Source organism: Myodes glareolus, chromosome 22, assembly GCF_982192425.1.
Source record: "Myodes glareolus chromosome 22, mMyoGla1.1, whole genome shotgun sequence".
Classification (NCBI taxonomy): domain Eukaryota; kingdom Metazoa; phylum Chordata; class Mammalia; order Rodentia; family Cricetidae; genus Myodes; species Myodes glareolus.
In genome coordinates, this window is record NC_142047.1 from 13,774,288 (window position 1) to 13,787,803 (window position 13,516).

Below are 13,516 nucleotides of genomic sequence, written 5' to 3' on the forward strand. Positions count from 1 at the left end.
TTCTTTATTTTGGTTTGTTTTCGAGGCAGGGTTTCTTTGTCCAGCACTGGCTGTCCTGGACACTAGCTCTTATAGACCAGGCTAGCCTTGAACTCACAGAAATCTGCCTGCCTCTGCCTCCAGAGTGCTGGGTTTAAAGGTTTGTGCTACCACCGCCTGGCATATACTAAATGTGTTTGAGATTAATGTTACACATTTCTGCAGTAATTATACAATGTTTCAGAATGTTTATAGGTAATATTTTAACTTTAGTATGAGGCCTTATAGCCCTCAGTGTTTATTCTTGCATTATACTGCTAAACATCTCACTTCAAATTGTTTCTAAATATGCTTGTTTGACCATGCTCCAGGATTTACTGAAGGCTGAGCACTCCCCTTCACACAACTCTGAAGATATAAATTGACAATATGTCACTTACTACATTGAAACAAACATCCCTTCATGGGTATCTTCAATTCTGACTTCATAAAGCCTTTAAAAAAGAAACATTCATCATACTAGATACCTATACCTCTAAATTCCAGGATAGTGAAGAACCAACCTCATCAATACCATAATCCCTTTATGCTGAATTATATTCCTCCTTGTATGTATCAAAACTCATATTGAGCAATGAGTTCTGAGTTGCAAAAGAGGATTTATTTTTGCACCTGTCTAACCTGCCTTTGTCCACCAGCTGAACAAAAACATATACAAGTGCTGCCTGACCTCTTTTTTTTCCTTCAGATTTATGGGAGAATCTGTCCTCTTAATAACTAACTTGTCAACTCCTGAAGCAGGTCTGCAGGTTTCCATTTCCTCAACAGTATTTTGTACTGTTTAGATATTTTATCAGATATTTTAGGTATTTTTGAGGAAGTTTTTAACGTTCATTTGAAGTCATTTTCATGTTTGAATTATATGTAGTACTTGTGCCTATTTGTGGGACATGCTGTGTCATTTCGATTTACCTGGTGAAATCTAGCCTCAGATGTTCTTATTCTTTTTTTTTTTTTTTTTTTTTTTTTTTTAGTAATTTTATTAAATTATAAAAAGTTTCCATTTACGCCCCTCCTCCCAACGCCCTCCCACTCCCCCCCTCCCTCTCCTCCTCCCTCTTTGTCCCCAAGGGAAGTCAGGGTCTCCTGCCCTGTGGGAAGTCCAAGTTCCTCCCCCCTCACTCCAGGTCCAGGAAGGTGAGCATCCAAACAGACTGGATCCCAAAAATCCAGTATATGCAGAGGAAACCAGTCAGAAGCTAAATAAGAAGACGAACCTGATGAAGATTATTTACCTATCCGCCAGGAGGTAGGAAATAGTCAAGAGTCCCAGGTAACCTTGGGTGCATGGGGGGGGGTGGTGGGAGGGTTGTTGGAAGGGGAGAGGGTTAGAGAGAAGGGAGTAGGGGAGGAATGGAGAAAGCTCGGTTGACCGGGATGGGGGGAAGGGAGGAAGGATGAATGTGGGATCAGGGAAGAATATATTTCAACTAAGGGAGTCATATTAGAGTTTACAGGAAACTTGATTATATATGAGATGTTCTTATTCTTAAAGTAATCCCACTGCACTGAAGGTGGCTTTTCTACTGGTGTTCTCACCTGCTGTGTCATTTTCTTCCACACGGGGGCAGTAGCGCGGCTCAGCAGCTAATGGGAAAGATGGGAAGTGGGGAGGAGCTGCTAAAGGCTCCAGGCCTCCTGTCTGGATCTTTCCCTGGTGTCTTTCCCTGCACTGTTTCCCTTGCTGGCAAACTTTCAGAATAAAAGAGGCAACATCAGTGATGTCTAGGTGCAGAGAGCTGAGGGAGTCTGTAAAACAAAAAACTAAACAAAACAAACAAACAAACAAACAAAAAACCATAGCAAAGAGTAAAGGAGAATGAACACAAATTTTAGTTAGCTATACAGATGCCCCACTCTGGGCCCTTCGTTCCCAGTACTCAAGAAGCAGAAGCAGGTGGATATCTGTGAGTTCAAGGCCAGTCCGGTTTACAGAGTGAGTTCCAGGACAGCCAGGGCTATTCCAAAAAATCCTGTCTCAAAACAAGATGAAATAAAACAAATTTTGATAAAAAAGCCCCACTCTGTAGTTCCTCATGAAATCTCAACACACACACACACACACACACACACACACACACACACACACACACACGATTTGTGCTTATAGTTCACACAGAACACACACAAAGTAGCCTAGAAGCAAGGCAACATGGCAAGGGTTTATGATGTGCTGGGGAAATCAGGGTTGAGTTTAGAATTAAGTTAACAGATGCAGGTCAATAGTAGCAGCTCAGATTGCAAAGCCGAGGTGCTGCCTGTACCCAGACATCTTTAGGAGCAGTGGGATGGGAAGCACCTAGGTAACTATGTCAAGTAGTGCACCTGGGAAAGAGGGAGGGGACCTAGGAGACTTTTAGGAAAGCCCTGGGTGAGGAGAAGACTCAGGCAAGGGGACCCTGGGAGTGACCTTATTTTATTAACAACAACATCACAGTGCAGAACCCAGCAAGCAGGCAGCCAGTGGCTTAGAGGCAGCCCAGTGGGCTCACTTGTCTTGAGACAGTAGAGAAAGCAGGATGCTGTCATGTTGTTTTGGGATTACTGGAGGCTCAGACCTCAAGAAAGACAAAAGTGGAGGCCTTGGTGGTGCCCGGAGACACCGGGTTTACTCCTGGCTCCAGCCCCTCTGGCCGTTTGGCCGGAAAGAAACAAACTTGAGTCAGGGCAGCCAGGGCCAGGACCACACCGACCAGGTAACCACTCTGAAATGTCAGCTTTCCCAAATTTCTCTCTTGGTGTTTGGCACTATCATGATAGGTTCAGGAAAACTTGGATTGATAATAGCCAATCATAACATTGCCGTCCTGTGCCTGTTTGAACCATCCACCTGGCTCTCTCCTCAGCTTGAGAAGGAGTCGGCCCCAAAGGACCTGAAGGAGTCTGGCAGAACACCCCCCTACAACGCCTGGGAGAAGTGGTATATCACTCGGTGACTTCTGTGCAGGATGGGGACCGCTCCCTTCTCATTGCCTTCCTGTGCATATACCAAGGTATACCACCATCCACCAGGTGCTCAGCCTGCTCTTCTAGCGAGTGCCCACCTCCAGGCTCAGAGGCCTCAGATCCTCTTGTTGTATATAGAAAGCATTCTGCCTTTCTCTGAACCTACTTACTTTAGAGTCTTGTCAGAAGCTAACAGCATGAAGTCAGACATTGCTTCCTCTGGGTTGTGCCCTAGGGACTGCCGTGCCCACAGCTGAGACCCTAATGAGTGTGGGTGTCCTCTATCCTTGGCCCAGTTTTTTTTTTGAAGCCTTGGACAAAGCACTTCTCCCATTGTAAAGGAGATTCTAGAATTCATATTGGGGTACCAGATAGAGCTGGGTCTTGGGTGAAGAGCCGTGGAGGGTAATCTGAGGGACCCATGTCCACTGAGATGTCTGGGTAGACATACTTGTGATCACCCACCACACGAACATGTTTGAAACACCTCCTGTGTGCAGGTGAACTAATAATCCAAGAGCAGACAGAACTTCCAGGCTCTGGACTTTGATTCTGCTCCAGGAATCAGCAGGCCGCCTAGATGTCTTTTAGGTGGGGACCTGGGACTCTACAGGTGACATCCCTCCTGGTCTCCTCCAGGTATGGAAACTTCTGCCCTGACTGCGAAGAGGATGAGGAAGTGAGGAAGGAAGTGGGCTTGACAAGGAAGTGGCTCTGCAGAGTGGGCAAGTGGGCTCATTTGGGTTCTAAGGGTAAGGGGTGACCGAGGCTTGGGTCTCACACTCCTAGTTTCTATACATACCGAGGTCTAAGCATCTTCTGGAAGGTAACAAGAACTGCATGGGCAGGGTCCTTAGAAGTGGGGATATGAGGAAAGTCCTGTGGCCTCTGGTGCCCCTATGAGACCCTACCCTCATCTGAGTGCATGTCATGAAGGTTTGGTCAGTTGTGCTTCATTAGAGCCGAGCAAGGGGTGTGTGGATCTCCCTGCTCCCATGGAACTCACAGCCCTGCACATTGAACTCATATGCGTAAGGGCTGGATGTCTTCTACCTGCAGTCTCACATGAACGGGGTCTGGAAAGGGTGGCAAAGGAAAGTCCAGGCCATTGACTGTGCTGTCTGTCCCTTCAGGACGCATGGATTGACGAGTTCCCTGAGGATTCTTTCAAGACCTCAGACCTGTCTGTTCTGAAGAAGATGAAGGCCTACGTGATTTTGAACATGTCCTACTCAGATCTTCTTGTTCATGTCCATGAGTTTCATTTCAAGTTGCAGGCAGAAGTGGCTGGTGATCCAGAGGAAAGTGGATGAGGAAATCCCAGGTAGGTACCTGACACCCTGTTAGGAGGATTCAGGACCTGAAGTGATCCCCCTTGCAGGAGCAGTCACTGGACCCTAGCCTGGGCACATGTCCTGTTGTACGATGGGATCTGGGAACCCAGGCAGACATGATGTCCCCTGTGTTTGGAAAGTCTGAGAAAGAGGCCTCATCCTGGGCATGTGGTCCCCTCCTGTCCTCCACTGCCACTTCCCCTCCTAGAGATGCTTGCATCAGCACATCTGTCTCCAACCTTAGATCTGGAGAGCTGCAGGCAGGGTTGTACATCGGCAGATCTAGAGCTCCAAGTCTGTTAAGCAGCAAGATGGCTACGCTCGAACCAGAATCAGCTTGTGCACTAAGCCGGAGAGCAGAGGTGTGTGCAACTGGAGCAGCAGTCAGGATCCCAGATGCAGTGCAACTTCGTCTGGGGGTGTGTGTCTAACTCCCCAGAGAATGGCCTGGCCCCCTTGCTTCTCTCAGTGTCCCCTGTATTTCCGTTCTACAGAGGCCCCCTTGCTTCTCTCAGTGTCCCCTGTATTTCCGTTCTACAGACAGCACCAGTTCTGTTGTTCCCCACAGAATCACCCCCGAATTCAACCCATCAGCGTTCCCAGATCCACAGCCAGCTTCCCCTCCCCGGAGTAACAGCCTTTTTATTCTTCTGGATGTTTTGATGTTGTGTTAGTTTAAATACTGGTTTTAATAAATGGTTCTTGTTTGTTTCCATTGTGTAAGTTGTGGCTGTGGTGTTCAATCAGCATGCATGTACAGGGCCTAGCAGCCTCCCCAAGCAGATCACACTGGTTCTGGGAGAGGCTGCCTGGAGGCAGACCATCCTGGAGAAAGGGAGGCAAAAGCCACTGCTTTGACAGAGACCAGGTGAATGCCTGAGAGTGGTGCTAGACATACTGATGGTCGTATCTGGCTGCCGTTTGCTGCAGAGCTAAAGGCCAGGGTCATGTGCTTAGAGGTCAGTCTGACCAGTTGTCCTTCCAAGGGGTTTCTGCTTTAGTTGCAGGCTCCTGTATCTGGTAGCAGTACTATTTGTGCAGCAAATTTGAACAAATTGTAATCTCATGAGATCCCTGCTTCCCATGAGCACAAGGCCAGGCACACACTCAGTGTTGCCCATAGTAAGTACACTATTTGAAGAGACGAGTGGCCATAGCTTCCAGGAGTGATCGTTCGTGCTGTTGACAATGTTTAAACCATGCTGAACTTCTTGAAGTAATACTTAGCTTTTCTTCAATGTTGGGGACAGTCTATGAGTAACAGCATCAAGTTTTTATTCATAGTTCCTCCAGTGTCCATGGATATGGCTTGTAGCCACCCAACACCCTTCCACCATGCTTTTGTGGCTCCCCTCATGACAATTCCATTGAAGACGATCACCAATTGTCTTGCATATGTGATCTTGGGCAGCTAAGGTGTTCATGTCCCCAGTGAGACCATCTGAGTGTACAGGACTTATACGGGCCACAGATCTGCTTGTTATAGCTTCCTAGGGATGAAGGGAACTCACCCATCTGCTACGGACCGGCTCAGGGGAGCCACTCAGACCGTGAGGGAATCAGGGCGAAGGACGGAAGATTTCAGGATACGGCGGAGGAATTTGACAGACAGCCACTCTCAATGTATTTTGAAAATGCTGCTGTGTTTTACTTATTCAGTGTGAGGTTTTTATATTATTACAAACAAAGAACTTGGCAAACATAGTTGATGATGAAAGCATACATCATCAGATCGTAAAAAAAAAGCATAGAATAGTTTACAAAAAGAATCTTTGAAAATGCTTTGACTTGGGCACAAAGACTTTTTGCCCAGTCTGTACCAGGCGGCTGGCAGGGCTAAGTGACCTTGTGCTCAGAATATCTTGGGGTGTGAGAGGAGAAGGCCACTATCTTCCTGGGAAAACTTTCTGCTAGGAAATTTTAGACATGATCTCAAACTTGTCTGAATCTGGTTTCATACCATAAATCTCAACTTTCTTCCCTCCCCGACTCTCAGGGTCAGAAGTTGTAATTAGCCTAGGTTTGTTCTGGCCATAATGAAGGCTGCATAGGCCTCCCGCACGTAATTCTCAGGCAAACATCTAGTGTTGCTGCAGCTGTTTTCCTACAGAAGGCTTCTAAGGTTTCTCCTGATAAGAGCAACTCCTTTTGCTCCACATCATTAAGGAATTATTTTAACGATGACTTCCCTATTTCCAGAACTGGCTATTTCTTTAAAGGCTTTAATGAATAGGGGTGCAAAACTCAAAAATGTCCTCAGCAGTCTTGTTTGTATCCACAACTGCCTGGAATAGTCTGATCTGTTAGCAATATGCAAGGATCACAAAGAACACACAGACAAGGGAAAAGACAGACATATAGCACCAAGTACAGTCAGGTCGAGTCAGTACAAATGGCAACTCAGGTAGCATTACACCACAACTGGTTGCCAAGGGACAGCCCAGGACTCAACTCCGAGAAGCGCGGATCCTGATCCTTCCGGCAATATTTGCCCATCCAGTCAGCATTTCTGCTACACTGGCGAGACAGCCGTGGATGTAGCACCCATCAGTCACCATGATGGTTTTCAAAGGAAAAAAACCACTAGCGGTCAGTGTCCAGCCATCAGAGAGTCCACATCAAAGCATGGGGCTTGAGCTTCAGTAAGGTATCCTCAGGGTGAGGGGGCACCGGTTGTGCAGAAGTCTCCTGGGCAGCCCCCATCTTAACTGGGCCAGAATCAGGCTTCCTGGTGAAAGATGGAGCCAGAGTGTGCTAGTCCAACACAGTAGGGGCGGTGGACTGGCTGTGACAAGATAGTACAGGAAATTCAAGATGGTGAAAGTATTTGGTGAAATTTAGAGATTTACTTCCAACACCTTTGAAAGACTGAAGGTCATAGTGTTCCTGGGGAGAGCAGAGGTCCTGGCCATACATGCTCACCTCTTTCAGTGCACAAATCATGCTATGAACATGCAGGGCCCAGAGTTTCCTGCTGAAAGATTACTCCTGCTGGTCTGGTCCTGAAGCAGGTAAGACCAGCAGCCCTCCCCTCCCCTCCTCCCCTTCCCTCCCCTCCCCTCCCCTCTGGTTTAGGAGGTTCTTTTGTTTGTGTGTTGTTTTTATTGGTTGAATAAAGATACTGTCTTGGCCTTCTGATAGGGCAGCCCCACATTGGGTGCCATTCAGCTAATGAGCCAGACAGTTTTACAACTTATGGAGATCTCTGTGTGTTACACCCCTCCCCTCCTTTTCTTTCCCCTCCCCTCCCCTCCCCTCCTCTCCTCTCCTTTCCTGGTGTGTGGTCCCACTCACCATCACAGGTCCTCAGGCAGCAAGGCTTTACCTTTTCTCCCCCAGGGTAACTGAATCCAGTCCAGCTGCTCATTCGTAAGGTCCTGTATGTTATAAGCACAAGAGGGCAACTTGGCCATGCCTTTTCCTTTGCCAGAAACCTTGAGTGTTTGCCTCTCTTGATTGACTAGGAGGAAAAGATGATGTGTGGGCACTTCTGCTTTTAAGTGGTTCTGCTGAGACTCTGCAGTCTTCCTGCAGCCGCTTCTTAATATGGGAACACAAACATGCTCACCTTCCTGATGGTGCAACATCTATCTAGTGTCATCCCTAATAGTTCATAGTGTTTGCAAGAGGACCTCAAGTCCCCCAAGGACAGAGACTTGGTTTAATGCTATGCGCTAATTCCTGGAATCTTGATTGTTTGTAGACACTGTTAGAGGTAACCCTGAAGCTGGGCATAGCAGTGCACTGTGTCATCCTAAAACTTGGGAGGCTACAACAGGAGGATCAAGGCCAGCCTGGACTGCATGAGACCCTCTCTCCAAATAAGTGAACTTGAGGTATAGTTGTGAAGCCACATCATCCCCGCAAACAAGGAAACAAGTGTCCCTGTTTTGTTCCAGCAGGTTTTGTCTCAGAGTTTCCCCATCCTCGCAGATCCTGGTTTAGGAAATGCTTCTCCTGCTCCGCTCTGACATTTGAACTGGACAACCCCAGCCTGCATGTATTTCTTTTTCTGTCTGAATAAACAGAGAAAGTTTTGACACTACAAGTATACATACTTGGCCTTCAAAATCTGAGAGAGCTCACTATTTCTAGGAGCTACACGGATTAGGGCGAGACTCGATATGCCTCGAAGGGTTAAGGTTTTTCTTCTCATATTTTTTCAGATAGAATCTCACACTGCAGATCAGGTTGACTTGGCTTAGAACTCCCGTGTCATTTGGGCTGGCATGAACTTCAGCCAGCCTGCTTCAGCCTCCTGAGTGCTGGGATTACAGGCATGGGCAATGTGATTGATACTCTTGGTTGTCAACTTGAGTACACCTGAAATCAACTCACACCAAATGGCTTGGCACACCTGTGAGGGATGGATTTTCTTTCTTTCTTTTTTTTTATTATTTAATTTATTTATTACGTATACAATATTCTGTCTGTGTCTATGCCTGCAGGCCAGAAGAGGGCACCAGACCTCATTACAGATGGTTGTGAGCCAGCATGTGGTTGCCGGGAATTGAACTCAGGACCTTCGGAAGAGCGGGCAATGCTCTTAACCTCTGAGCCATCTCTCCAGCCCCTGGATTTTCTTAATAAAATCATTTGGGATGGGAAACCTACTTCTAACCCAGATCTTTGGGGCTGGAAGAGCCACTTCTACTATAGACAACACCTTTGCTGCCAGCCTCCTCTAAAGGACACAGAGGAGGACACTTGCTCTCTTTGCTGTTTCTCCAGGAATCCAGCATGTACTGAAGAGCAGCTGGCACATCTTGGCACCAGGATCTTGGACTTTCCAGACATAGGCAGTTACTGTCCTTTTCCTTTGCCTCCTTTGTCCAGTGGTCTTCAGATTCCTTAGTTGGATGCCTTCATTTTCCTGGAAAGACAAACACAAAACCCTGCCCAAACCCTGACTTTGGGGAGTTTCCATGTTTGATGGAGATCCAGTCTCAGGTCCTCCTGCTTTCATAGTAGGCCCTTAACCAACTGACCCATCTTCCCAGACTCTGAAACAACTTTTCAAAGTAGTAAATATCTCATTCATTTTTGGATATAAATTTGCTTCAATGCTTTTCATATCTGATGTAGATCATTCTGGGAGTCCCATTAGATGAAAGGATATGTTTTTGTCCCCACCAGGGAGTATTAAAAATGAAGCAGGTAAAGCCCCACTTGTATGCTAGGTTATATTCATGGATCAGGCCAGAGTGTCACAGTAGACTTCTCTTACCTTGCATCCTCTACTATCTGGACTTCCCAAGATTCATGACTTCTCAAACTGTTTCCACTCTGGATTTCAGTGGGTGCATTTCAGGAATCGAGTCCTGGGACATTTTAAATTGTGTGGCCTCACTATTGATCATCAACAGAATCAATTTAGATGATACGGTCTTAATCTGTCATTCTTGACACTTGGGGGGCAATGAACGACTCTTTTACAGGTGGTCACATATCAGATATCCTATATACCAGGTATTTACATTACAGTTAACGACACAGGGAAAATTACAATTACGAAAGTGCAATGATTTAATTTTATGGTTGGGGTCACCACAGCCTGAGGAACTGAATTAATGGATCACAGCATTAGGTTGAAAACCACTGTGTTAGAATCTGCTTAAATTCAGACACACTACACTAAAGATGGCATTTCTAAACACTAATGCCCACTTGAGCCACCCGGATCTTGTCCTAATGAATGTCTGATGCCTGTGGATGGAGGTCTGAGACTCTGAATTTCTAATAAGCTCTAGCAGGTCAGGTCAGGAAGCCTGGCATAAAAGACATTTGAGGAGCAGGGAAACCTTCAGATCTGATATTGACTAGGAAGAAATTCTCCAGGCAGATCTCTTCCTGCTCACAACTGAAGGACATTAAAATATCATACTGATGAATTTTATTACGCCGGTGACAGTGAACATGTCAAGCCTGTTTTTGTTTAATGAGTCTCTAAGAAACTAATTGTTCTTTCAGTAAAGTCTTTATTTTCATCTATTCATTTGTAAGACTCAAACACTCATCCTCATGGATTTATGATTGGGATTAAATGCAATGCTGTCTGAAGAACTTAGCACCGAGTCTGCCACATACGAAATGCCGGAGACTACTTTCTGTAGTCAGTGTCTTTATGACTATGTCCATCCAGTAGGTCACGGCCTGAACTTACACAGCAGCCACTGCTGAGGTCAGAGGCGCCAGAGCCTGCTTCACTGTTCTATTTATCTTTATCTTGGAGTTTCCTGTGTTGATTGGGAACTGACTTCATATAATGTGCTTGTTTTATAGGCTTTTCTGCCTTTTCTGTATGCATTTTCAATTGTTCTACAGAACAAAATCTATTGATGGCTGTGGGCTAGGGAGTTCATTTTTGTTCTTGTTCTTGCTTTGTTGTTGATGGGGTGTGAGACAGGGTGTAGCTATGCAGCCCTGACTAGTCATGTGCTTCCTATATGACCCAGAGTGTCCTCGGATTTGCAGCAATCCTCCTGCCTGAGCCTGCCAAGTACAACAATGACAGATATTTCTCACTATGCCCAGCTTCTTCAATTCAAATAAGCAATATTTATAGGTAGTTATGAGGCTAAACCACGTGACACTCCTGATGTTTGATTATTTCTGCACATAGAAATGGTAGTATCATGTAGTCTGGCTTAGTGAACTATAAACCTGGCACCCCATTGTCTGTTATAAACAAAATGAAGTGTTCAAGATCCTCGTTGGAGTAGACAGATGAAAGTTGTTTTCACCCCGTCCAGATTTAGAGCAAACCCACTCTCTCAGGCTGAATTAGTCCAGTGCGCTTATCTAACCAGTTGGTAGGTTGGTGGCCAACCAAGAAGTGTAGGTCTCTGTTTTAAAGGTGCTTAGGTCACAGTAACAGAAGCTTGGTGAAATGAGCCATATAAATACTCAGGCTCTTTGGTTTGGGACAAAGGGATGGTGGGATAGACAAGCTCTGAAAAGGTATTTCCAGCAGCACCGTGATGCCCTTCCATGGCAGACAGGAGCCCAGGATGAAATGATAGAGGGGAATTAGCATGAACTTCTGCATGGGTGGAGCAGGAGACTTGATGCCAGACGGGAGGAAAGGGCAGAAAGAAAAGATGGGGACCATACTGAGGGAAGGAGAAAAACGAACAAACATGTGAATAGTTATTTGAGAATGTTCAACTGGACGATTAAACTCTGCTCTCCTGCCAAAACCTTGAATCTGATATTAAAGAAAAGTATGTGTGCAAGGAAGTCAGGACCGTGAGGGGTGCATCCACCCACTGAGACGGTGGGGCTGATCTAATGGGAGCTCACCAAGGCCAGCTGGACTGGGACTGATGGAGCATGTGATCAAACCGGACTCTCTGAACGTGGCTGACAATGAGGGCTGACTGAGAAGACAAGGACAAGGGCACTGGGTTTTGATTCTACTGCATGGACTGGCTTTGTGGGAGCCTAGTCTGTTTGGATGCTCACCTTCCTAGACCTGGATGGAGGGGAGAGGACCTTGGACTTCCCATTGCTTACTTTTAAACCATGGTATTAGCACTGAAAGAAAAACAGCCAAAGTTAGACCAGACCAGAAGGGTCAGCTGCAATTCAACGGTCAGAATGAAAGGTGGCATAGTAAGTACCAGAGTAAAGTCAGGCAAAAAGATGTCTTAGCAAATGAGGATAACTTCTGCCCATATTTTCAGAAGCAGAGGGCAGCTTTGGCTCTCTTTTGCCTTGTATTTTGGTGGAAGATTCTTAGAGGCGACCTTCTTTTCACATCATTTCGGAGAGACACAGGTATGTGCCCAGTGAATATGGTGTGAGGTTGGTAAATAGGGCATGGACTCTTCCTCCTGAACCCCACAAAAGGAAACTCAACTACAACTGGGGTGCTTGAGGACCCTCACTCCTATAGACTGATGCCACTCTTAACAAGTTTCCTTCTGATCAGTGCTATCACTTGGCTTTTGAGTGAAGGATCTCCGCTATTTTGCAATCTCTGTGTGCCTTTATTTCATTTTTGAAGAACCTGAAAACAGCAGTATAGATTCCTGACCACTGGCAGCACTAATATTGTCTGAGGCTCATGGTTTACGTTGATTACACTTGGTGTCATTTATTCCACAGGTTTGCACAAGTGTTTAGTGGCGGTCTCTCGCAGAATTCTTCCAATGGTCTAATTCCTCCTTTTTATCATAGTCTGAGAAATCTCATAATACCTTGCTTACTATGCTTTGTAATGGATGTGCAGGGGTGCTAAACGGAAAATTCAGTGTAAACTAACAAGAAGGTGGAGGTGCCCGTGGCTCACACCTCTAATCTCCTTACCTGGGAGGCATGATGTGGGGGGATCACCTGGGTTGGAGGCCACCCTAGGCTACTGTGTTAGTCACTGTTCTCTAAAAAAACAGAGCTGATATAATGAATAGATCCATACAAGTATACAAGGGATTGGTTAGAGCGGCTTATAGGCTGTGGTCTGATTATCCCAACAACGGTTATCTCCCAATAAATCTGAGAATATAATATCTGGTTTACAAGGCTGACTAGCCTAGCTGCTCTTCAGTGTATTCTGGAATCCTGCAGAAGCAGGCTCTAATACCAGTGAAACAATGAACTGGCCAGTGAGAGCGAGAGTAAACAGGCAAGGAGCAAAAGCCTCCTTCTTCCTACCCTTTGTATCGGCAAAGGAAGGGGTGGCCTTGTCTTAGGGAAGTCTTCACACTTCAAGTGACCCAATCAAGAAAAATCATGTTCAGGGGTGCACATACCTTTGGTTTTAGACTTTCCAGATGAAGTCATCTTGACAACCAAGAGTAGCCATGGGAGCTACTCAGTGAAACTGTCTCAAAAGGCAGGAACTGGAAGAAGCAGTAGTTTTATGTTGACTGTGGTTTTCAGACTTTGGACCTTTAGAGAAAGTCCTTAGCAGCAGCACCGCTGCTTGAACCTCGAGGTTTTGTGCTTTGTTCTTGTCTCTTTGAATAATGGAAGTTAAAATGAAATAGGCGGAGGCAGCTGTCTACTTTAACATCTCTAATGTATTTTTTGTATGTATGGGTGCTTTGCCTGTATGTGTGTCTGTGTACCACATGCACGCCTGTTGTCCATGGAAGCCAGAAGAGGGCTCAGGTCCCCTGGGATTTGTGAACCATCAGGTGAGTTTGAAGAATCAAACTTGGGACTTCCAAAAGAGCAGCAAGTACTCTCAATCA

The 13,516-nt window shown here is 45.9% G+C and overlaps 1 non-coding gene across 1 annotated transcript; it reads right to left on the minus strand.

The window, feature by feature from the left end:
* Positions 1-574: 574 nt before the first annotated feature.
* On the minus strand, positions 575-702 carry LOC125400630 (small nucleolar RNA SNORA40). The gene has a single exon (XR_007232019.1). It is a non-coding gene; the product is annotated as a small nucleolar RNA SNORA40 (small nucleolar RNA).
* Positions 703-13,516: the final 12,814 nt, after the last annotated feature.